The sequence below is a fragment of the Bombus flavifrons genome, chromosome 13 (assembly GCF_040668555.2).
Source record: "Bombus flavifrons isolate JBK064 chromosome 13, iyBomFlav1_principal, whole genome shotgun sequence".
In the NCBI taxonomy this organism is placed as follows: Eukaryota; Metazoa; Arthropoda; class Insecta; order Hymenoptera; family Apidae; genus Bombus; species Bombus flavifrons.
The window spans coordinates 991,701-1,018,441 of NC_138454.1; the positions used below are offsets into that span (position 1 = coordinate 991,701).

A 26,741-nucleotide genomic window follows, 5' to 3' on the forward strand; every position below is an offset into this window, starting at 1 on the left:
AAGGTAGAACGCGTGTCCGTTCATGCCTTTCCACCGAAAGCGTGCGAACGTTTGCAGAAATTACACGAGTGCGAATGTTTGTGCAGATTACACGCTTCTGTCGCGAAAACACGAATGGATACACGTTTCCACTTTCATTTTTTTAATTTTACCAGAGTGGGAATTGAACGAGCATTCGTTCGCCTGACATAAACGCACTATTAAATTTCAAATAATCTTAGAACAGGAGCAAGGAAGAGATATTCCTTAGAATCTCAGCTAAGGTGACCATTACCAAACGCGATAAAAAATTCCTAACATAAAGATTACTAACATGCATACAAGTGCAAATTTTAAAATTTCATTTGTGCGCCGCTGTGGATTCAGCGAGGCCAATAGCGAGTCGACATTAGACGCGGTTTCGTGGCGAATAATTCCAACAGGAATTATTAAATGTAACGGTAACGCGATGATAATTCATCCCCGTCGACGACGACATAATTGCACGAGGCGACGCGGCCGCGTTGAATCTTGCCTGGGCGATACTCGCGTGTATCACGGAGCGCTCGCTTTTTACGTCGCGCTCGTGTTACCGGCGCGCGTAAATAGATTAAACACCGCTAACGAAACACCCCTGGGAAACAGGCCGTTATATAAACGGGGAAGAAACGTCGTCCCGTTGTCACACGATCTCCCTAAACGCTGCAAAAATATTTTTACGTTTCTATAATGCTACGGTAATATTGGATGATAAGGATTTCTGAGGAATGTTCGAGGTCGAAGAATGTTAGTCTATTACCGACCAAGTAATGAAGTAGTGTCCGAAAGTTAATTTTGTGACTTATTACTATAACATTATAGAAAAGTGAATGAAACAATTTATGTACTTGTTTTTTAGATAATACGATATATAATATGATATATAATATGTATTGCAATAATAGATACTTTAAATATACCGATGTAATATAATATGAAACGGTCTTTCAAAAATAGGCTTCTGAAAATAATTGAATTTTCTAAAGGAAACAAAGCAGAGGCATTATTTTGAGGAGAATGTTTTATTTTATTAAAAATACATTTCTTTTGTAGCGATACGACGATTCGCACGACCAACTAATGTGTCAAATAACTGCAGTACGTCTTTTTATGGAATTCTTTGAGAACGATCGTCACAGTCTTGTGGATGTTTTAAATGTTGTCATAATGTTCCCCCTTCGTTGTTATTTGAAGCCGCGGAGAAAAAAGTAATTGCGCTGTGCTAAATCTGGCTAATAAGCTGGACGGTGTAAAATTTTAATTTGGTTGTTTTCGAGAAAGACAATTACAGCCGCCGCATGATAAGCCGATGCATTATTACGCAACAGAAGCACATTCTTCGACGCGTGTATAAACCCTATTCTGATGTTGATTGTTATAACTCTGTTTCTAACAACGTGACTGCCATAAAAATTTGATGTAATGATAATAAAGGATGTATTTCTATTATTCGATGTCGCCACTGGTATTTTTTTTATCTTAAGATAAAAATGTAAGATGTTCAGTTATTTTTGCGACAGACTGTGCTACAGATACAGAAGTTAACTACACAAAATCATATAAAAAGATCACGTGATCTAAAAAACCCTATTTTATCATAGCGCTATAAATACTTAAATTTCACCGAAGATCATAAAATCATACGACTTAGATGGAAGGAGAATTCATGACCAAAAAGATATTAAGCAAAATCTTTAGATTCCCATGCACAATCTTAGAAAACAAAATTCAATATCGTAAATGTTTGACTAAAAAAATACAAATGAGTTAAAGAGAAATTTGCATGAATCTTTTACTTTTCTATAAAGGAGGATTTATGAAAAACGTTTGTGTATCGAAGAGCGTGTTAGTGTTACAATATATTTGAGAATAGTGTATGCGAATGGCGAAAGAAAGAAGATTTAGAGAGGAATTGGTGGATTAATTTTTCATTTTTCTCTAATACTATAGCGATATTAGACGACAAAAATGAATTTGTGGGGAATGTTTGGGGTTGAAGAATATGATGCTATAATACTTTTGTCAATGGGGTGCATTAACGTTGAAAGGGGGAGGATTTAAAGGGAAATTTGTATTGGGTGTCGACTGCTACCAAACATTATCGTCGCATGCTGTGAGGGCAACCACGATCGTAATTTATCATTAATTCCGAGAAGAAGGTTCCTCGTGGCATTCGACTACGACCCCGTTGTATAAGATAGCCCTTATATTGTACCATTAAAAAAAAATTCGTAAATATCGTATATTTTAAGTAATTGAATAATATTTCTAGGTATTTTATAACAGTGAGAAAGTTTATAACTGAGGTGGTAGTCGTGATAGGTGTGTTAGGAATACTCAGCTGTTTAACGAACAATAGTTTATTAAAAACAATTTAACAGAAGAGTCAACAAATAACAATTAACAGATACGATCAACAAATAACTATTAACGGTTAACAACTAACAATTGACACCATTCAATCGACGCGTTTGCTACGGAATGGCACTGAAGACTTTATTATTTAACGGCTCAAGACAGACTGCTTGTCCTTTTGTTCCGGATCGAACGAATTCTTCCCTTCGTTGCCCATCGATATCCCCCACTAGCGTGCGTTCATTAGATGTGCCGCCGTGGTTGGCACGTGTATGCTCTTCCGAGAATTCGGCAGAAAGAGCGTGAAGATATCGATGGAACATTAGGCACGTCGGTGTTGCGCTTTGACGGCGTAGCGCTTTGTATCCGGAGCCGTCGGAAAGTTCCGTGGCCCGTGCCGCCACATAACAAAATTCAGGATGTACTTAAAGAAACATTGAACGTACTCAACAGAACATTCGCTTAGAAAACGTAAGTGTTGTTATTCATGTTTATGAATTTATACCTTATTAGTTAGATGCAATAAGATAATTACTTTAAAAATTTAATAAAAATTTCATTATAACTTGGCGAACTTAAAAAATTAAATACACAATTGAGTTTCACTACGGATATCATTTCTCAAAGTAAACTACTCGTTAGAATTTTCACTCGATTACACGATGTTATCTTACTAAATCATACGAAACGAAGGTTTCATTAATCGCCGCGCGTAACAATATAACAGGAACCATTTGCGAACAAAAAATGCTAACGAAATTACATGGATTTACTACCAAGTGGCGTGGACAGAGATCATTACGGCCTACGTAAAGATATCGTGACAACGAATCACTGGTACGAGCTACCTCGAAGGAAAAAAGAAACCGAAACTTGGAGTACAAGTAAGTTTCGCCCTCTTTAATTAAAACGCCCTATCTAACATCTTTCCATCTTTCAAAATATGTATGTTGAAATATTTGAAGGATTCTATGTTTTTTGAAGCGAAGTTATATTAGATTGGCTGCATATGTAATGTTGCTTCAAGTAAAATTCCAATCATATTTTTCCAAATACAATGCAATTTGTTCCAAACACAATGCAATTTCTTCGAAGTACATAAACTTATAATTAATTGAGGTAACTTTTATGTATTTGTGCACTTTCATTAAAGGTCAAAATATCGAAATTGATTAAAATATTGAAATATTGTTCCTTTATTATATTTTCAGCTGAACCTGATATCTTTCTTTCATCCTTGCCTACCCCTTACTATCGTAAAACATTATTTTTAGTCGTAACAGTGACGTTAAAATAAAAGAAACCAACAAATATATGCTTGTTATATCTTTCTTCTATGATCTTTGACTGGTAGATAGGATATTTGAACTACTTAAAAAGAATGACGGTATATTCATATCGAAACGTAAAAGTGCAGTTAGCCGTATCGTTTCGATCGACGAGCTCCCAACAATGGCTGCACTCCTAACGGCGTCAAACCGCCGAACCTTCTTAACTTATCTCGTCAAAAGCGTCCAACTTTCCTAGGATCCAGCGTGTCATGGCCATAAATCAAGAGAAAAAGACGTAACATCGCGAATTTCGTGGCAGAAGTCGGCGACGATCTTACGGAGATTTCTACACAGCTGGGAAAACTGTGGAAACGCAAAATCCGAAGGCTCAACTTTCTGGTAAACAATCTCGTGAAAGCGAATCAGAGGGACTTGTGGTGGACGTGACAAACACGACAAACGGTGGCAGTCGTGCAAAGACAGGAATTCCTGTTTCTTTCGCTCGATTTACCTTGTTCGGTGTATTGGTTAACGTTGAATTGATCGTAGATTCTGAGGTGTAGGTATCAAAGCATTGGTTCACACTAAAACTAGTAGGTTAGTTAAAGTGACCAATGCAGAGTTGTTTAAAAAAATTTTTTTGATTACAATTACGATATATTAGTTAGGATCTGTGGATGTAGGATGTAGAAGCTAGGCTGTAGAATCTGAATAATTTTTCTTGTAAAATATTAGATGACTCGAAAAATTCGATAGCTTGTTTATCATGCACTTTTATTAAATGGAAAAATTTTCAAACGAACAACTGCAGCGGCCCATGGCCGTAGAAGAAGTTTCAAGTTGAGATGGAAAATTCAAAACCGGGAGAGACCCATATTATTGTACCTTTGAATACTAACGTTGTTTTGGGTTACAAGGTCCAGATTATTATTGCTGTTTCTTGTAATCTTCAGCTAGAGTTACATAAGAAGGTTAACTTTTTGTAGTAACATCCGGTAATATAAATGCACGAACGTGCTCCCATGATATTCTTCTTCATTCATTTGGTATTGTAGCTTTGAGTGAGCGACGATCAACATCGGCATACATTATCTCTGTACATATACTTGTTTCAATATATCATGTTATTACAAATTCATCCATTCGTTTCTTTATACAACAAGCCTACACGTTGTACACCTCACAACTTTTATTATCAGTAAAATAAATTTCTATTTTTCAGTAGAACAATATTGAACTTCGTATATTTATGAAAAGCAAACAAGAAATTTTGAACTATAGCTAGAATGTTCGATATTATTCGTGGAATAATAACTCATTACTGCTTATTGTCTTTATAAAACTTATGCAAAATTTTCAATTCAAATCTCCAAATTATCATAAATTTTAACTATCTCTCCAATCTCGCTGACCATTTGGAAGATGTAATAGAAGATCGTTATCGTGAATTGAATTTGAATTCGATTTGGCTTGATTAAAGTTTAATTTGGTTTCAATTTCATCAGTTGTTAGCATAGATGTTTCACCGAATACCAAGTACCTGGTAGAATAATATCGATTCGCTACAAAGATTTCTTTCTCGTCTCTGAATTATACGTCAAACTTCAAAATCTTGGATCCAAATTCCTATTATAAATTCCTATTATAAATATCTTTATCGCCTCTCCAATTTCATTAAACAAACCATTTTAAAATTTAGAAGATGTAACAGCAAATGGTTGTCATAAATTCAATTCAATTCGATTCGATTAAACTTTAATTTAATATTGCTGATCGTTAGAATAGTTGTTTCACTTCGAATATCAAACAGAGCAACATTTTCTTTCACCATTCTAAATTTTACGTTAAAGCCTCAAATCCTCGTCCTAAATCCCCAACAAATTATCATAGATCTCAACCACCTCACCAATCTCGCTGACCAAACCACAACACACAGTAAACGCTCGAGGGTAGAAAGAAAAATAGCCTGCGAGATAGTCGGCGTTAAGGCAAAACGATTTCGCAGCCGGTCAAACCAAGTAGTACAAACGTCATTTTTCAAAGTAACCCCCATAGTTTCCGCCGTGGCTAAGATCCTTTACCCACTTACCACCGTTTTGCGCTAATTGATTTCAAGTGTAACGAATTATTTGGAGCGCGTCGCGACTCACGGACTCGCGCCTTCCAACCAGACAAATGGGTTACAGGGTGTCACCGCGGCGGCTCCGCGTCACGAGTGGTAAAACTCAGCCTCACCGTGACAGAGGGTACGAAAACGGTAAAGAATTCGCGACAATGCTATCCGGGAAAGCGATCTTAATTCACCGCGAATTATTAATGCGCGTTAGGAGTTGCATGTGGCTGCGATTATGCCGTGTGGAATAATTATTTCGCGGTGATGTATCATCCGCTGATTCTTTTGTGGTTCAATTTCGGAGAGACGCGTATTCATCAACGTTGTTCGTGTAGTAACAATCGGTCTGGAATGTGGTATATTGCACCAATTGCATCGGAGGCAGCCGGGAATCTGTGTCTTGGGACATGGGGTAGTTTGCTCGGCAAGAGTAGAAATGGCTGGTTTTGTGGAAATTGTGAATTCGGTGAAGTAAGCAAAGCGAATACATTTTTTTTATTCTGGGGAGGTAAGCTTGGAATGGAAAGTTGTGTAATTGGAATGTTTCGTGGAAAATAGTTTAGATGAAAATTAGTTTATGAAATTGGCTGTGTGTAATTAGGATAAAGAATTAGACGATTCGCATAGCGAACACAATCGATCTTCGATTTGTTAAATTATCGAATCATTCAAGGTAGTAAAAGATTCTTTATTTTTCCAAGAAACATTCTAGTTACTAATTTCTCTAAGTACTGTGTGATCAAATACAACGCTACTACGTTCAATAAATCTCGAATTTCAATATAGGTTGCATCAATATACTTCGATTAAGGTAACATCGTTTCCCGACACGTAACCAATCACACACACACACACACACACACACACACACACACACACACACACACATACACACACACAGAAAAATAAGTTGCAATAAAGAAAGACGCAACAAGGCTAGTGTGCAAGAAGCGTTACGCAATGTCGTCACTGTCAACCGCATCCATTTCTTCCTTGGCGATCAACCAGTCAATTAAAAAGGGAAACAAGAAGAAACGATCTTCGTCTGTTTTTCCTCGCCCTGTCTACCTTTTTTCCGATGATCGTTGACGCGATATCAAGATCGATGAGGCTGCGATAAAGCTGCTCAATTGGTTTCGTTTGGCACCGACTTCTTGTTTCATCGACATCCTATGGTGGTCAATCGAGTCACGTACGATTGGTGGATACTTCTCGAATCTGTCACGCTTTGTTTCGTGCCCAATCATCGTGAATAAAAAAAAACTAATATCAACCTTCTCTCGTCTATAGATGAAGTGTCACGCGTAGCGATATCGTGCATAGATCTGTATAAAAATTGATCTACGAGATATTTCATTTAAAATATGACGAAATTAATGATTCTAAATATGTATACATTACCAACAGCAAATTTTTTAACTTTTCCTTCGTAGGTAGATGTATTGAAAACTAATCTGTAATTAATCTGTAACTGTACCTATAAATTAGGTACCAGAAATGTATAATTCTGTGGTAATCTGGAAAACTAAATTAAGCTAATCGATGTAACTACGTTAGTTTTCAACATAAGCTCCAATACTACATTGCGTTATTTTTTTGAATTATCTGAAAATATCTGAATATTTCTGTGGTGTCTATATTACCTACACATACGTATAATTAGCAAAATGCGTGTCATACGGATTACTGATTCGCACTAAAAAGGTCAGCGATCATTTCGACCCACTAACGACTTAGCAGAAATTTTTACATTCGCTGGGAAGCATAATCGTTCGTAAACTTTATATTTCCAATGAAAGAAGAATTTTCCCGTGCTTTGTTCAAAATAATAACACCAAAAGTACAACAGAAATTCACCTAACTGGGATATCGGGAGAAAGAAACTTTGACGCTCCTGATATCGGACTTTCAAATTTCTCAAATTTTTTATCTACAGTTCTCGAATTTCGCAAGTTTTCTACCACAAGATATCTGACACGCGATTGCAAAATATCAACGAATCCACGAAGGCTCCATGCATTCTATTTTTAATGGCCGCGCAGGAGACGCGAGTCGCGTAGCCGGTACACCATCTGTCTTGAAAGAACGTGCGCGAGATCGTATTCATCGAGAGGTCGAAGTGCAACGGAAGTTAAGTCGCGGCTCGATTCCGCAACGTATCGGACTCACCGTGGAAGAAAACAAACGATACGTAAAGGTGTAGGAGTGTGTTCAAAGAGAAAAGTGGTTCGCTTTGGCCTTTACTGCTTCGTCGACGGTTGTTTCCAAGCTTTCTGCAAGTGCATTGTGTGTCGCGCGCATCCGGTGAAGACGATTTTCAAGTCGACCCGATCAAGTGCCACCGGGGATTGGATAGCCGGTGACATTCAAGGAATTGCGATTTCTCTGGAAACTGCCGGCTTGGAAACGAGTTTTCAATGGAATCGAACTGAAATCGCCGATGATGACATTTGTTTCGCTTTCTCGAATTTTATTCCTCGGAAGATTTGGGGCAGTTTAATTGCTAAAAGCGCATACGTTTACCATTAGCGGTTATCAATATTCAGAAGAAATAATAGGGGAAAATCTGATCACGGATTTTGGATTTTAATAAGGTTTCGCGAGATGAAATATTTCGTTGAAAGTATCTCTGTTGAATGTAGATAAAGCTTCGTCTATATATTTTGTAGGACACGAAACACAATCCTTGTCACACATATCATTGTGTAATTTGTACAATGAGTTATAGAAGTAGAATTCTAATTTCACAGGAGGTGTTTGTATTTTCAAAGAGTATCGATTAGAAGAGAATTGGAAATCTCTCTTGAGACTTTAATCTATCCTTCATTTTTCCAACTTCGCTTATCTTTAGTACCAAAATAACGTATTAACAAAAAATCAATATTAAATCATAAACCAATGGATATGAGAAGTTTTAAAGACACATGAGAATTGAAACATAGTTCGATAATAAGCTCGGAGTATTTAATTCCAGAAACTAATGATATCGATTTTCTGACATATGAATCTCCTTTCGTACTTCTACATTTTGCTCAAACAATGACTGGAAGTAATAAAACTTTTAACTCTGAAGATTATCATAAATCTTGAAAGCCATTAGTGACTCCGCATCAAAGGCTAATTAGCATTAAATGGTAATGCGACCTAAATTTTACGTTCGATAATTCTTTCTATCCAGAAATTCGCTTCATCCTTTCCAATCATCCATTCGTAAGATCTACAGGATACGAACACTGTATATATCAGATCGTAGATTGTCTCAGCTTTCGATAAACCTGAAGATCGAGCATTCAGATATGTAAATAGAAATTCCTGTACGTAACGCAGAGATACGGCTCGATAACGTACAAACTATTATCGATTTATCGGGCCAAACAGTCCCTTAGTTTGCTTGGATAATCAACGTCGCATCTTGGCTTGCAATTGCATTAAAAGATGGATATACAACTACTTATTCGACGGCACGTTTACAACGTATAAAGAGGCCTTTAATTACATGGCATTCATACGTCGTTGTAGCGGTCTAAAGAGACGTCAGCAGCTTCGCAGTGCAGAAAGCCGCGAAGTTAAACAGCGTTGGTCGAACGACGAATAACCATGCAGGAACTCGGCTACTACTGCTCGCGGTTTCAGAGTTAAGCTACAATTCTATGGACTTTGTTGGTTAGGGTAATCAATTACGACTGATGCAAGAGAAAGAAGAAAATTTTGATAAAAAGGGAAAGTAACTTTTATCGTTGCGCTTTGAATTTACCTAAAGATAGCTAAGAAACTTTTTGAAAAGGGGATAATAAGGCAAAATGGTGAATTGAGCAAATTGCTCTGGAAATTTTAGTACGACGTTTGAATTGAGAAGTGTAACGGTTCTTAAAGATCTTTGCAAATGTATGTTCAAAATAAACATTTTGTGGTAATCCGATTAATCTGGCTAGAAAATATATGAAGCATTTATGTATTTAGACTGGTACATTTTTCAGTCAATATTTGAAACAGATAGAACTTTCGGTCTCTGTAAGATAGAATATCTTTTATATAAGATTCTTTATATAAGATAGAACTTTAAATATTTCAAGCTCTCTTTATCTACTTAAAATTCTAAACAATCGAGATGCAGCTTCAAGAAATTAGAAAAGCAGAAACTCCGAAAGATAGTAACGCTCCAATGGAAATTATTATTCGAAGCATTTTACGATTCTGAATTCTCAAAAGTTCCAAGCTATCTCCTCCTCCGACCGGACTTGACTCTCAAAACCACCTTTATTCCCGCAACTTTTCCTACTATTCTAATTTTAATGATATTTGAATAAATCACCAGGTGATTCCGAATACTACAAAAGCAGACCATGCTTGGTAAGACGATAATACCAAGGTGTCGAAAACGTTGGCGCAATAACAAAGAGTTTCATCGTGTGGGTAACAAGTACATTTTCCCAAGGATCGATATGAACAAGGGGATCCTCCGGTATTCCCCCTCTTACCCCCCCCCTCTCCCTATCTATCTATCTATCTCTCTCTCCTTTCTTAACCGAAAGCCAGAATTTAGCTCGGCGCTTGGGAAATTTCATAAATTACCAGCGAAATGGAGAGAGGCCGGTTGATATATGTGGGCTAGCAGGATTTATTCCGCGGCGGACTTGACTTTCGTCGTAGCCGTTTCGCGTGCTAGCTGCGCGATGTCGTCGCATTACTATGCAAACGCATGTATGAAGCTGGCGGTAAACAGTCAAATTATGAGCGTGACGGGATTCGTGACAGTGGCATATTAGCTTGTCAAGAGTTCTTTTATGAGAAATGGAACGCGTAAAAATTCTTTTGCATTCGCCAACGATGTAAAACTACAGAAATTATATTGCAGACGTTGATAACGTTGAATTGTGCCTATCGTAACGTTCTTGGAACGTTGTTGATGAAATTCGGAAATAATGTATGATATCTACGACACGACTGAAGGTTGATTTGATGAAATTACAATAGAAACGCCGATATTTCATTTAATGGGGAAAATGAAATATAAAATTACAGAAATTATATCATAGATATTGCTGACAATCAATTGTACCATCAAAGGGCTCTTAAACCGTTGTTGGTGAAATTTAGAGAAAATTTGTGGTAAATACGATATGGTTAGAAATTAATGGAATTATGATACAATATTGGATACGTGATTTAATAAGGAAGATAAAGGTATTTGAAGCAACATCTAGATATTTGATGAAACAATATGTTGAGTCGAACTCTTTAGTGTTCTTTAGATAGTAAGTTGAAAGTTCGAAAGACAGAAAAGGCGCTCGATTATGTTTTATGAGCATTATACTACTTGCTAGAGGAACGAGGAACAACTTGAAATTTCTTTTTCACGTGAAAGATTTCATTTTTCAATAAACTGAATTTGTGGCAGTAGCAGATATCCTAAAGATTCCCGTATGTAATTTCCAGAAAAATTCAAAGTACATAAAATTTCAGAAGCCACGAAAACCTACATTCACCTTCATACGATTTTAGAAGCATTACCGATGAAATTTCAAAGAAAATTCAGATAGTTGTTGAATTGTTGAATTTTACGTTGGTAAAATCACAGAAATGAAGTGACAGAAGCTGTAACTTAATCGATTGTAGAATTCGTGGAACGTCATCGATGAAATCCGAAGGAAAATTTGTGGTAGAAAGGCTTTTAATTGGAGGAACGTCCACAAAGTCCACCTCCGGATCGCAGAGATTCTTCGGTGGGAATATTACCGGAAAACATCTCGTAACTTTGAAGCATCTCTATCAAGAACGGCGCGTATTTTAACTACGGCATGTGCTTGTAAAACGTTGGTTGAACAATTACAATGTCGATACGACTCAGCGTTTATCATGCCTAATTCCGTCTTCAGATTTCATACCTGCAACCACAAAACTGTTTTCTCGTAACGACTCGTTCGTTTTCAGTTTCCGTAACGACATCGTTGTTCCGTAAAAGATCCGTTTTAAGATCGAAAGATCCCCCGTAGGATTTATAAATATCGACACGACGAGAAATTCTATCGTCAATATGAAGTTATATCATATTTCAGTAAAAATATGTTCTCGAATCTAATAATAATTTGAAATTAAATTTCTAATTTCTTTGACGTGTTATTTAAGCGTGCTAAGAATATTTTTCTTCGTTCTAATTTAGAAATTTATGACGAAACGTGGAATTAAATGAAGCTTAATAAAATTTCACATGAGATACCAGTAGATGGATAAACTTCATGGATAAACATATCATTCTGTAGACTCATTAAGTTATTCTGAAATAAATCTTGACTTTGATTATGAAATAATATCGAATATAATATCTTGTGGATAATCTTCAAAAATAATATCGAGGATAAATATACCATGAAGAATTTCTAGCAAAGTTCCAAGCTACAAAATTTTTTCTTATTCCACTTTAAAGAACTTTAAAAGAAATTATACTTGAGGTCCTATAATACGCTAAAAAGAAAGAGAAAAGAGAAAACTGATTAAAACTATCATTGCTTAATAAAATCACTCTCGTATTCATCTTCTCAGGCAAAATTTAGCTATTTCACATAGCAGATATATTAAACTTAAACTTTTCTTGTTCATGTAAATAATTCTTTCTTTCGCATCATTTAAAGGAACTTTAAAAAGAAAGGAGCTTGAAGTAGGAAATTACGCTTTATACTCTATAATTCAAAAAAAAAATAAAAGTACGAAGTAATATCATTGGCTCGTTCGTACTCTCGCGCGACACTTATCTCGTAACACCCAGTATATTGAATTCAAACTTTCCTGGCAACGGAAAAGTTTCGAGCGGCTCGTTGCTAGGAACAATTTGCTCCTAAACATGTTGTTCTTGAAACGGAGAACGCATTAGGCGATTCAACGGCGAGAATGGGCACAACGATAAGCATTATTCCGCCGATGCCTAATTGGTCGCAGTTAGGTCTCGAAACTAATATTTCGCCAAAAATGTTGGTCAGAATGCCGGACCTGAGGGCTCCCCATTTTTTTACCAACTTTTACCAAAATAGAAAACTCGAATGAGAAGTTCTCTTCGTTCCTGGTAAGAACTAGTTTTGACATTAACAGCCGCGTGCCGCTGCTTTTTCGTCTGAAAAAAACTTCCCACGTCGAAACAGAGTGGAATTCATAGGTATACAAATTTAAGTACGGACAACGTATGCACGCAATTCCGAAAGTTTCCGGTTTATACGCGGCGGACGTAAAGACATTAAATTAGGAGTTGATAAATTAGAATTAGAAATAAAGATGTTAAATTTTGACGCTGCGAATCGATCGTTTACATTAGCTTCTTGGTTTCTAATTTTTTCTAATTTGAATATTTTTACTTCTAGAAACTATGTAAATTTAATCCTTAACCACATGACCTGTTTGGGTGTAATAAAATATTTTGTAGTTAGCAATTTACGTGTCATAAAGGTATAGAAAAGTAATTAAAAAAAATTCGTAATATCGTCCTGCATTTTTTACTTCTTTTATTTCTTGGCAGAATTCCTTATTAAAGAGTAGTTTGTTGATGAATGGTCTTATGTGTAGAATATGCGTATAAACTCATAAATTAGAAACTTTTATTTTAGAATGTAGCTGAGGCAACAGTTATGATTAATATGCATTGCGACTATTACATTCGACTGTGCACATTCTGTTACAGCTGCTGCAATGAGCATGTATTATACAGATATACCTTCATTATATTAAAAAGTAGAGATTACATTTTATATCAAAATTCTATACACGTCTCTAAGAATAAAACGTTAGATTTAAGTTTTATTAGAAACCAAGCAACCACTGTTTTCAATTGACTACCTTCTTAATTCAACTTTCAGTATAAATTCCATGTCAGTTCCATACTCGTGCACTATTATCGTTTTATATAAAACATTATTTATGAACGCCCCATAAAATTTATATACGAATATAACGCACTCAAAAAATATTATTGATAGTTTTTATAGAAGGCAAGGGAAAAACATTATAATTTGCGCTATTCTTTTCCAACTTTTTTCTTCCATGGAGGTGCTTCCGGTGCTTCTCAATATCATTGGTTGCCAGAGGTCAGAAATCGGAGCTAAATTTTTATTTGCCACAGCTGATTCCATCTTTCCTAGCTACTTTCATTTCGCCTGTCGCCTTTTTCCTCATTTTTGTCGGACACGTGTAACGCTTCCGATGGCTTCTAAATTGATTCGATTTTCTCGTAGCCGCGGCAACAATTATGTCAGCGCACGACATAACTGACAATCTATCCCGTGGAACAATTCCACGCTGGCTCTCGATGGGGAACGATTATTGGCTCGCAAGCTCGCGGAACACGAAAATGAAACATCAACGATCGTGAGGGGCGATCGAAGAAACGAGTTGGTTCCGTTGAAATATCATTTACCGATTCTTTACTGGTCCTTTCTATTGTCACGCAATATCGTAAAAACCACGAAATATCGAGCTTTTCTCGAGAAATACAAATGGTACCATTTCGTGCCTGTTAAGAGAATACGCTCGCGATTTGAACAATTATTATAGATTTGTATGAATATTCTGCGTTGTATAGAACTTTTCGACACTCCATTTATATTGTGATGAAAAAAATGTGGATGTTTATGTATATATAATCGATTTAAAAGAGGAAATATATATACGTATATAGCAATATCTTGTGTCTTTTGAAAGAAAATGGTCAACTATCTTGATGATCAATATCTTGATAATTTTTTTGAAAGTTAGTGGAATAGCGTTGTTTCTTTTAAGATATACCGTAAGTGTAAAGTAAACGTTTAGTTTGGTAAATAACGTGACACCAAGATGATTGCTGTCGAAGGACGAACAAAGTCTCGTGTTGTGCGTATCACAGTGCGCAAATATTTGCTTTACATATATGCACCGAGGCAAATATGCGTGAAATGCAAATTTTTTTAAAACTTCTTCTATTCTAATGTAAGATATAAGAGGACATATAGATCCCAAAAATAAATACAGCTCATCTAAATAAAAAAATGTATCAAAGTCGTCGTTACCACCAAACATTCTGTCTAAAATAACTCTTCAAAACCAAGAAAACTTTCCACCATGATCATGACATAGATAATAGCAAAGTCTAAGATAAATTGAAAAAGCAGTGTATACATCATCGTTATTGTACTTTTTAATTTATGGAATTGATCAATGTGGTTTCTGAACGACTCGTATTCTATATTGTTTACATTATGTAATATCATATCATATGCAAAATACTAATAAACTTTTACACTCAACCTTTTACCTTTTACACTCAACAGCCTTTTCGGTCGGACGTAGTAGCAACTCGAAGTGATTTTGCGCGTATGTGACAAGTGTTTTGTAGGTAATATAAAATGATTGTATACAAAAATTAACTTAAAAAACATTATATTTGAATAGTCTATATATATTTACATCTTTAAACATATCATTTTTAAATATTTTTTCTGTATTCTTTTTTACGGTAATTTATAAAGCATCTGCCAAGATGCATCCTTGGCTTATCGGAACAAGTATCGCAATTATAAGTTGTTTCGTGTCTTTCTCCTGCTTTGTTTCGGTAAGAATACACCTTACAATCCCTTTTTGTTCCTGTTAAAATTATATGGAGCTTTTCATTTAACCGAATTTCATTACAATTAGCAGTCGACGTCGAAGCTCGATCTCACGGCTATCGAATATCTCCTCTCAATTAGTACATCTAGTACACTAGTACTAGTACTAGTAACTCTAGTACACCAGTACTAAAGTTTTTATAAATCGCAGGTAGTTAATTGGCCTTTCATTCTTCTTTTTACCGAATATATGAATTAATTAAACAAATTTCCAAACCCATTGTTTTACGAAACTATAATACTTCTGCCACGATCGTCGAATCTGAACTAACGTCGGAGACGTTGCCAGAACCATAGTTTCGAAAAAATTTCAGCATAAATATTTCATCTTCATCTTAAAGTGTAACACCTCACACTTGATAACAAACAATATAGAGAGCTAAGGAATCTATTTACGAATCAATACTGCACTCTCATAAATTGGAGAGGTCGAAATCTAGCATAAACAGGGACTAGTGACTCTCATTTACTTCTCAATTTGCCACACGGAACGCCGTAGTGGCGGAAAATCACCTCTCGAGTGCAAAGGGAATATATTTAGTAATATTTAATAATAATATATTTTATATATATATATATTTCTCACAGGCGTAATATATATTTCTCAAAACAAGACCATAATCTACGATTAGTCTATGAATTGAGGGTTTAATTGTACATCGCCTAATAGCAACCATTATTTCCGTTTGCGATTCATTTTATCTTCTGCCGCCATAAATGTAAATTTCGATCTAATTCAATCAAACCATCTTTCCCTGTCTTGTGCAAGCGTATGCGTGCGGGTGCGCGTCGTCAGGACGATTGTATTTTTCTCTGGTGGTTGAGGAGGAACGGGACGATAGACAGGGTTGCAGCGTGGAATTGGAATTCGGCGTTTCCCCCTGAACTTCCCCTTAGCTTCCGTTAAACACGCTTCCGCGGCAGTTTACCTCGCGCCGTTGTAACCGGTCGTCACGCGCGTATAAGTAAGTACGAGTACTTAGAATATGCGCGTGTGTGCAATTCCACAGAATTTTCTGCCTGAAGATTTCCGAGGTTTCGAGTAAACTTCCGAGTAGCTCCGCGACAACTGAAATCAGGCTGGGTTTAAAGACGCCTATGTTTCCATCTCTTTTTATCACTTCGTAAGTTTTCTATAACACTCTCTGTCTGTCTGTCTGTCTGTCTTCTCGAATACATCCCTTTTCAATCCTTCATCAACATTTCTTCCTCGTTTGATCATTATTCGCGAAGGAATGCGATTTGTAAATCACGGAAAATTGCATGAGTCCATTTTATAGAGAGTCTTATTAAAATGTGAGAAATTTCGAAATTTTGTTCCTGAATTTTTGAAGTTTCAGAATTTCGAATGCCCAAAGTTTCAGAGCTTCGAAGTAACAAATTTGCGAATTACCGAATTTCGAATTTCTAAATATCCAATTTTTTAAGTATTTATAGTTTTCAAACTTAAGATTCCCGAGAAATTTACTTTCTCGAAGAAGTAGGGTAAGGTCTACATTACCAATTACTACTTTGTGGCATTACTGAGAAAATAAAAGATGAACTACATAAAAAATGAGATACAAAATATGTCGTTCAAAAAATATGAAATTTTTGTGCGAAGCATATGGGGTTTAAGATTCAAATTCTATAGTACAGAGGGGTTGAGGCCAGAGGCCGGTCTATTAACCCTAAAATGGCGTTACGACGTACTCACGTATATACCTACTACTTCATCTAAAGTACCTTAAAACTTTCTTATAGCCTTGCTTTGAGGGAGGAACTGTCTTTAAAAGAGAACAACGACACGAATGACCAAGGCCTGAAGAATGGCATAACCAGGCCAGGCTAAAATTTCTCTATTTTCTTTTTAAGGCTCTGTGCATTAACCTCCCGGCCGCTATTGATGGCCAAAAATTTACTAAGATCATGAACGGTATATCGCCTTATTTTAATATAACTCCATTTTTAAATTTCATGTATGAACACGAGATATAAATATTTCAGACAATATATATTTTAAATAATGTGAAATGAATCATACAGAATCATATCAACTTTTATTCTTAAATGTTCATATCAACATGCTGATTAAATTAGAAATTGTAATTTGAGCAAAACATCGTTCCTAGTAAATCACCTTATCAACGAAATCTTAATATCGTACATAATCAAGATTTCTATAAAAATAAAATTCTTAAAAATCTGTTATTTTTTTCTCTAAGATATTTTCCACTAGCTTCCATTCTTCCAATGAGATAACCTCGTTTAGATTCCACGATACAGCTATTCCATAATTAAACCCATCGAAACTTACATAAACACCATCTGCATGATGAAACAATTAAATCTCCCTCCCTGTACACAAAAGGGATTAAAAGAAACATAAAATCGTGGCGTGGATAACGCTGAGCTGAAAATGACTCTGAAAACCGGGTGGATTTTGCTTCAGGTTCATGACAATGGAAGCACATTGCTGGATAAAACGTAAACGGAAGGCAAGGAAGCTCATAAACAGGGGCAGAGAGATCAAGCGGGCTGTCGGTCACGTTTCCCAAGATTAAAGGGTTTCCCTTTTGCCAAGGCGCGACGAGGCTCGACTTCCGGACAAAATGCAACCCGCTAAATATGCGGATGCGCAAACAGAGAGCCGAGTAATAAGTGTTTATTGCCTTTCAGAAACGCTTGCCACTTTATGCCGACGGGTACAGGCCGTGGAACCAGCGAGCAGACAGCCAGGGCAAACTAAGAGTGGCAGTTGGTTAAGTTTAAATTATACGATGCCCGCTGCGAAACTCCAGTACGAAACTTATACTTAAGATTTTAATTACTCCCACTACGAGTAACTATCGTCGACGAGATAAACGGGGGAGGAAGAGGACGGTATTTGCGAAGAATCGTTAAAGAAAATAAGCTCGAACGGGACAGTCGTTGTACCGAAGCGTAGTTATGACACGGTGAGAGAGATAACGGAGGAAATTGCTTGCATTTCGCAGAGAAATACATTCAAGTTGTCGAACTATCGTCTCATATTGAGTTTTGATTTTCGGGTGGTTTGGACGAAACCGAGAGAAAATGTATTTTTTTCGGAATTCTCGAGTTTTGAATTTTTGTACTACATTTTCAAATTTTCAGAGATTCAAATGTTCAATAGATCAAACCTTTTTATCTTTTTAAATATTCAGATTCTTAAATATTCAGATATGCAAATATCCATACAGTGAAATTTTCAAATATTCCAATATTTTCACGGAAATTTTCAGGCATATAAATATCCAAATTTTTCAATATTTCAATATTGAAATTTTCTAATATTTAAATTTTCGCATTCAATTACTCACGCTTAATCGAAAGAGATTCTCTTTTAATGGATTGGTCCTTCTATGGCAAATAAAGTCATAATCGAACGTGTTGCGGTATTCTATGAACCAGTTTTGATGGGCCGTGGTCAGAAAATAAAATGAAGTTTTTCAAACCATCGCACGTCGATGGAAAAAATTTTTTGAAACCTTTAAATCTTTTAATCCACAAGTTTTCAAATTATTAAATTTTCAAGTTTCCAAATACCTAAATCTGAAAGATTAATCTCTATATTTCGTTAATCTTCTTTCAAATTAAATACAAACGGAAGATGAAATAAAAAAAATTGCTCCATCGAAATATTGCGTATCGGCAGTAAAAATTTGCAAACATTCAGAATATTGGAATAGAAATAACGATAACCACGGTGCACCAGCTTTCGATAACACTCGCCACCTTTCATTTCCCTATCTTTCATCGGGGCAAAAACTCAATAAAGATGGTATCATAACGAAGCAGAGAATTATCTTACGTAAATATTTACACACCACCTGAAACGAGGAGTTTCATAACGAATGAAAATTAGACCGATAAATGCGCGATCATAAACCGATATAAAAATCCATCGTGCAAAAAGAAGCGGGTTTGATACACTTGTTATTCAAATATTCACAAAACGAAACGTTAAGGCGCAAATCATACTGTTAAATAACATAAAACTTGTAATTTTCTTTGTCACCATTTTACAAATATATATTAAGTTAAATTAAATTTTAACTTACTTGTTATATAATAATATTGTATTATGATATATAATGTAATTTGCTAAATAACATGCATACTGAGCAAACTAAAATAAAATAACTGTTTCAAAAATATCTTCATCTTTAATTTACAAAACAGCGCGAATACTTATCACAGATCTCTGATTTTAATTTATTAAAAGTTTTCTGGAACAAACAATACGGTATGTAATTTAACATATAAAAAATTTAATTGTTATATTATTCTAACATCATATTGTGAATGACAAGTGAATGAATTAATTTAAATATAGAACAATTTACGTAATTGTAAGTAGGAAATGTTGAAACTAATTCGCCGCCTTCGCAAAATTCATTTCGACTTTTAAACAAAACCACACGTTGTTCAACTTGTTATGTGATAATGTGGAGTGACGCGGATCATCGAATTACTTGGAAACGCATTAGTCGTTGTATTAACTATGAATGGGAATTAATTTCCGCTTTGACGACAGGACGATAGCAGGCAATACGCGACGACCGCAGCACTAGCATATCGCGCCACCACCAGTTTAAATTAGAAATGTACACATTATGAGAGGCCCATCCAAAAACTTCTCATAAAGTCCTCTCGTACAAATTCGACGAATAAATTTTACATGAGAAATTTTGTAAATTTTCTCGTTTAATTCCTTCATTCTGCTCTTTCTTCTCTTGTTAACGCGATATATTATACTTTATAATTAACCATGTACTCGTGAGGCATGAAAATTGTATCAAGTGCTTATTGTTATATACCATCGCAATAGAAATAGAAATGAAATGCTTTGAATTGCTTTGAAAGAACTTTGAATAAAAAAGAATATTTTTTGACCCCGTTCTCTTTTTCACTCTGGGAAATAGAGTCAACGTGAGATACGAATAAGAGCGACGGTTCACGATTAATTCGAAACGAATTAGCATAGAATCGAATCAGAGTGGACATGAATTTATAGCTGTCGGTTATACACATAGACTAGAATTTTTTAGCGCTTATAGGAACTAATCATATTCGAATAAATCGAAAAAGCTGTAATTACGAAACTGGTAAACAATTTCGTTAATATTTTATTATTTCTTTTTTCCCTTGTTAAACACGATTCTGTGACTTTATATCGGTTTCGCGGAAACGGAAATAAACTTGTAACGATGTTTAACGTAAGGTTAAATATACCTGTATTATATATAATACAGAAGAGGAAGACAGAAGTTATTTAATAAATAATATTAATCAATAAATGAATATAATACTTTTAATAAATACTATTAATAAATAGTAACAAAATACAAGATCGCAAGTAATTAACAAGTTGAGTGAAATAGTGGCATGATAATTGACCGAAAAAAATAATTCTCCTTACAGTTCCTTGTCAAACATAAAATCGACTTCTAACATCTAAAGATATGTAATAGTAACCCTTAATAATTTTAGAAAGAGAGACAAAGTTGCTAAATTTGTTATGCACTTTTATAATTAATGTGATAATATTCAATTTAAACACTATAAACTCAAAATCATAAAAAAATTGGTCCAATGCATGCAAACATATTTTGGTTCTTACCTAATCTATTAGAACAAGAAGGCGTGTGCAAATTTCATACAAAAGAACCATACAAACTTTTGTTATACAGAACAGAAAACAGAACACGGATGATGCCCCAAAACTAAAAATTAGGTAAGAAGCATCGGAGGCACCTTCAAATCATTCTTTATCCACGATAACTTCTTCAAACTTTAACAAGATCAACTCGATGTCTTTCGCAGCTCCTCGAAACTTCCAGCGAGGAAGCAAACGAGATAGAGAAAAAGCTCCATTTCCGACTGACCTCTGACCTACATCCATAATTAGCAAAACGATATAGTTGTATACGGAATGGGAACAACAGCGAACATCATCACTCCTAGCCTCTATCAACCGGATGTGCAATCGTGTACCACTTGATACACGATTCAATTTGCAAAAATTGCAATCGTTGAATCGAAGGGAACGAAATGGGGGACCCTTCGAGCAATCGAAAAATCGATGAACGAGCACGTGAAAGTTCCTTAGACGGGAAACAACTAGACGGAGTCTAATTATGGTGGTTGTTAGCATTAGTGACTTGGATGCTCGTCTTTTCAGGTTCGTCAACTTTTATCGCGACCACGTTCTTCGCTCTAACGCCCTATCTTCTCGCTTGTTCTACTAACCGAGTTATTCGTACTATTGCGACGGATATTGTTCATGAAGTCGCTGTGCACAACTTCACTGGAAATGAGGTACATGGATTGTTCGATCGGGCGGTCGTTTCATTAACGACCGCGAATATTTAAAAAGAGAACTGCTCTCCGATCTTCGAGGAGTGAGGGACGTGTGTGCTCTGTCGTTATATATAAAAGCGTCTAGATTATGTCGTTGCAATTACTATTGTATCATATTAAAGTCTGTAAATAAACAGCGTATAAAAGCGTCCTGACGCAAAAATATTATAAATTATATCTGATTACCTGAGGTAAAATTAACTGCTCTTGTCTACTTCAACCACACGCTTATAGTGCATTTTGGTATAATTCATTGACAGACTTTTGTATGGCAGTGGCAAAATGAACAGATTCGTAATTTGTTAGTCGTTTCATTCTCACGTTAGAAGATTTTGCATTAAGAAATGTACTTTGCTTTTGAGGCACTGTTCTCTACGGTGTATATATGCTGGGAAATATAACGTCTATATAAATAAAATCCATAAGAATTACGTATACACGATAAACGATGCATTGCGATTTTATGTGACAATATCTGGAAAATGAATGAATGTCAAATGACGGAAGAAATATTTGATTTTTCTTGTCAAATATTTTACAGACGATAATCTGTATGATCAAAGTCGAGGCTTTCTGATAATACCAATTTTCTGCAGCGTTGAACGCAGATAATAAGTAATGAATGCTTGTGGTCCGATCTTACAGAAACGTCAAATATTTTCCAGCAAACATAGTATGTTTTTAAGAGCATTAACAATCTTCCGCAAAATAAATTAATTAACAAAATTAATGAACAACTACTGACATTCCATCTTGCATTTTTCATTCTCTATCTCATCATCGAGTGCAAATATGTATACTTCGTACACCAAGAGAGGTAATACAGATTACTTTGTGCTAAAAAGTGCATTGGACAATTTTTTGCCAATGAACCAGAGAAAAATTCGTATGTTAAGAGGCTAAACACAGAGGGCAATTTTCTTAACCGGTGTCGGCTGTAGCAACCACCTTCCAACCGGTTACGCATCCGCTTGTTTATGGACACGCGACGGTGAAAAACGATCGATGTCAGGAAATTATTTCGCGAAATGGTGGAACAGGTCGTTCTCGTTTTTCTTGCGGTTGTTATACGAAGAATGCGTCCTCAATAAGAAATTTTTATGATAATAAGGTTCGAGTATAAAAATAATGATTTTCTAACGATGGCGTAAGTTATTTTAAAAAACCAAGTACAATATATTTAAAACCCTAACTAACTACTTATAATTATAATCCTCATAAAGTTTTATACATGCATTGATGCTTTAATTATTAGTCATAGAAATACTGTACTTTACTGCAATTACTTAGGACTAGTTATCGTCCAGAATAAAAATAGCAGGAAAGAATAAGAACGACATAATCCATCACATAAAGCGTTAAAAGACTGCCTGTTGGAAAGAAAGTAACGCTTCCTCTCCTTCGCCCTTGTCTTCCGTTGCAGCTTTCAGGACTTGCTTTGTATTTTCATAGAAAGAAAAATTCCCGCGGAAGCTTTTTCTATCTACGAAGAAAATTCTTATATTAAAAAGAACACGCATTGAAACTCACGGAAATACCGTGCGTCATATTTTTCATGCTGATAACGGATATTTAAAGCTACTGAAACGTTATTCTGGCTACAAAACGGAATTTATATTTAAACAAGAAGCAATGAAACGATAAAAGAGGTACACATGTTCTCATTCCCCTTTCCATTGTGAAATAAAACGTAAAATCGAATTTACAGGCCAGCAGAATGGAAGGTAACCAATTAGGAGTCTGGCGATACATCGATGCTGGCAATAAAGGCGTGTAAATCGCGCTCGATATTAAATAATCCGGCGTTTATTTATTCCATGTCGAAAGATTAGCCGAGTTTATTCGACAAACGAAAAATTCCCTCCGTTTGCTGCAGCGATATGCAACTTCCACTATATCCAGTCGTGAATTTATTTAAGACAGACGTAGAAACCAATGTCACTGTCAGAACAAGCGATTCTTCTCCTCTGTCAACTTTGATTTATGACCACGCTACGCGTCCCGGTTTAATCCCATCGAATCAGTTATAAATCTTCCATTAAACAAAAAAATCGAGCTAATAATTCTCTGCTTCGATTTCCCAATTATTTCTATTAACCACAATATCAAAAGCGACATTAGATACGTTTAGTTTAGATGTTCAATGAATTTGAATGCATTCGCTAGAAAAGTGAGAAAACACAGTGGGACACGAAAGTATTTGGACACTTGAGAATTTCACGATGGTCAAATCCCCTTATAGCATTAACGAAGTTTCGAAATCTTTTGTATAACACATGTACTATGTTCATAAAAGATTTCTACCGAGTAGAAACGAAAAATATATTGTTTGGAATAAGATTTACCTTTCTGATTTTAATGATCTTAAGATATGTTGTTAATCTCTGCTTTAATCACAAAAATACGCGTGAATATGTATTTACTACCACGTATTGTATTTTTTCTAATTTGAGTTAGATTTAAGTTATGTCAGGTCGAGACGTATACGCGTGTACTATAGAAAAGCAATTACTAAATAAATAGAGTATCCTCTAAGAAATGCGATTTTTCTCAATGTTCAATTTAAAATAGTGAAACCTAATAATAAAAAAGAAGAAGAAAATAGAGAACAATTGCAGAAACAGGAAATGAATAGATCAGACATTGAAAAATTGTTTTATTTATAAGATAGTCTAACAGATCTACTATTTAGTCATTTTAGACAGTCATGTAAAACCTTCATAAAAAGAATTCTATAATTAACAAACGAAGCTTGTATTCATTCTATTTTCGGCGGCTCGAAGCAGAATTAAAATGACCAGGGAAACAAAAGCTGAGAAGCCTCGAGTTGCGATCAATCGATCGGCTGAAATTTGAAAGAACGAGTGAAACGGAAATCCTCGCACAATGCACCGATTATAATTTACTCCGACGGATGGTCCTCTTTGCAAAAGTTTCCCTGGATCAATGATCGGCCGGAAGGAAGAGAAGAATAAAAAAAGGAACTCGCGTTGGAATCCATCGAACGCTTCTTCGATTATTTCCGCCCACGAACAAACGGGAAGAAAGCTTTAGAGAGGACGGTTTAATTAAAAATTATCCGCCTTAAGTATCTTTTAAGTTCGAATAGCGACTGTCAGAGATCGTGGCGCGTTTAAATGTGAGAGTGATTCCGTTGAAAATCCGATTTATTTCTGAAAGTTCAGCGACGAACGCAGATTTGGTGATTTTCAACGAGATATCGACTTGTTTCTAGCACTTGATTGTCTGTTTTAATCATATTAATGAATGTGCTTAATCGATATTGTCTTTCACGATTGGTTTCTGTTGTTTTAATCAAATAAAACGGTTGATTGGTAAAAGTGTAAAAGTTATTAAAGAGTGAATGTATTATTAATACGACGATTGAAAATATTCTGACAATTATCGAATAATGGTTCCGAGAACAGATCTGATTACGTAGTGTTTCAATTTGTAGTTTTACAATAATCGTGTAAAACGAAGTGATCAAGCTTCGAAGAAGAAAATAACACGAAACACTTCCTCCTGATAGTAAGACTAACAACTCAAGTCCGAAGAGAGTATCGTCTCTAATTGCGGGCAATTACATCGATCAGGTTACTACGGCGCTTCGGACAAGAAATTCCTTTCAGCAATAATTTTCACTTATCTGAAATTGCTCGACTTTGCTATCTTTAACTGTCAAACATAGGAAGAAACTTCTCCTCGAACTTAATAAACATGTCTGAAGGTAAAGAATAAATAAGAATGTTACTTAGAGTCGGCATTACAGATATCATATTCGAATCGCATGTTATTTCCACGCTAGCGAACGTTTACTGCTTTTTAACGCCAATTTTATTAAACCATAAATTAATACGAAATTAAAATTATAAATTAAAATCCGTAAACTAAATTTTTAACACTTTCTGTGTAAAAGCAATGACCTTTCGAAGAAAATATAGCAACAAATATCATGGAATATTTAAGAGCATTCGAAATCTGCTAATCTTGGAAATGATCATTTGTCGTTTCAAGCGAATAAAGTTCACCAAAAAGGCGAACGAAGACATTATCAGACAGAAAGAGTTGAATGTTCTAAAACGTTCGACTGTTTAATAAAAGACAAATATGAAACATGAATGAGCCCCAGTTTCACGATTATTATACTTGCATGAGGAGCTGTATCTTACACGGAAAGTCACGCAAGTGGCTTAAACAAAGATTCATAGAGCTGGAGTTTCGCGTAACGAATCGACACTGCGTTTCGTTCGTCCCTGTCGCATAGGAAACTCAAACATCATCGCGAATATTTTAGAATACCGTTAGCTGTAGAGCAGATTATAGGATACCTAAGCGTATATCTTTCATTTCCAATCGTTAAATTGAAGATCTTTATGCAAGTTTACATTTTTACGAACGTAACGAAATAATTGGAACCAAAATAAAAACTTGCTTCACCAACTGAATATCACAACACTTACATACTTTTCACCTTTAAATTTTGTACAAATGAACTGTTAATGTATAATTCGGATGATTTGGAGCATGATATTCCGTAGAAAGAAATATTTGTTCTCTCATTCGTTCTCCTCGAACTTTGTCAAGATCAGCAGTATTTTATTACCGAAGAAGAGACTCGGTAATTTTCAACCGGATTGAGATTTATAGCCATAGTTGTAAGTTTATATTTAAATTCGGATAAGTTCAAATAACTTCAGCGAGTTAACCTACTTTCATTTCGTTTTCGTATCAATTACGAATTAATATCCGCTACAAAATGTAACACAGGAAGATATATGTTCCCGTGCATAAAACACTACGAGGAGTATTGAAGATATTTGCAAAAATAAATTTTACTTGCCACAAAAACCATTTAAATTGTTAAATTTACCATTACATTTACCATTACATCGACAATTCTCAAATCGTTAGATACAATGAAAATATATGTACAGATATATTTATCCTCCTTATATTAGCGCAACCTGTATATCATTTATAAACGATATCTATAGC

At 35.4% G+C, this 26,741-nt stretch overlaps 3 long non-coding RNA genes across 3 annotated transcripts in view; 2 read left to right on the forward strand and 1 right to left on the reverse strand.

The window, feature by feature from the left end:
• LOC138185911 (uncharacterized) overlaps positions 1-26,741 on the reverse strand; it is a 354,662-nt gene that overhangs the window by 291,097 nt on the left and 36,824 nt on the right. The gene's annotated exons all lie outside the window — the stretch shown is intronic.
• The window catches only part of LOC138185909 (uncharacterized), a 346,632-nt gene that overhangs the window by 182,874 nt on the left and 137,017 nt on the right, over positions 1-26,741 (forward strand). The gene's annotated exons all lie outside the window — the stretch shown is intronic.
• Positions 16,451-18,423, forward strand: LOC138186507 (uncharacterized). The gene is made up of 3 exons (XR_011174900.1): positions 16,451-16,504; positions 17,124-17,295; positions 17,812-18,423. It is a non-coding gene; the product is annotated as an uncharacterized LOC138186507 (long non-coding RNA).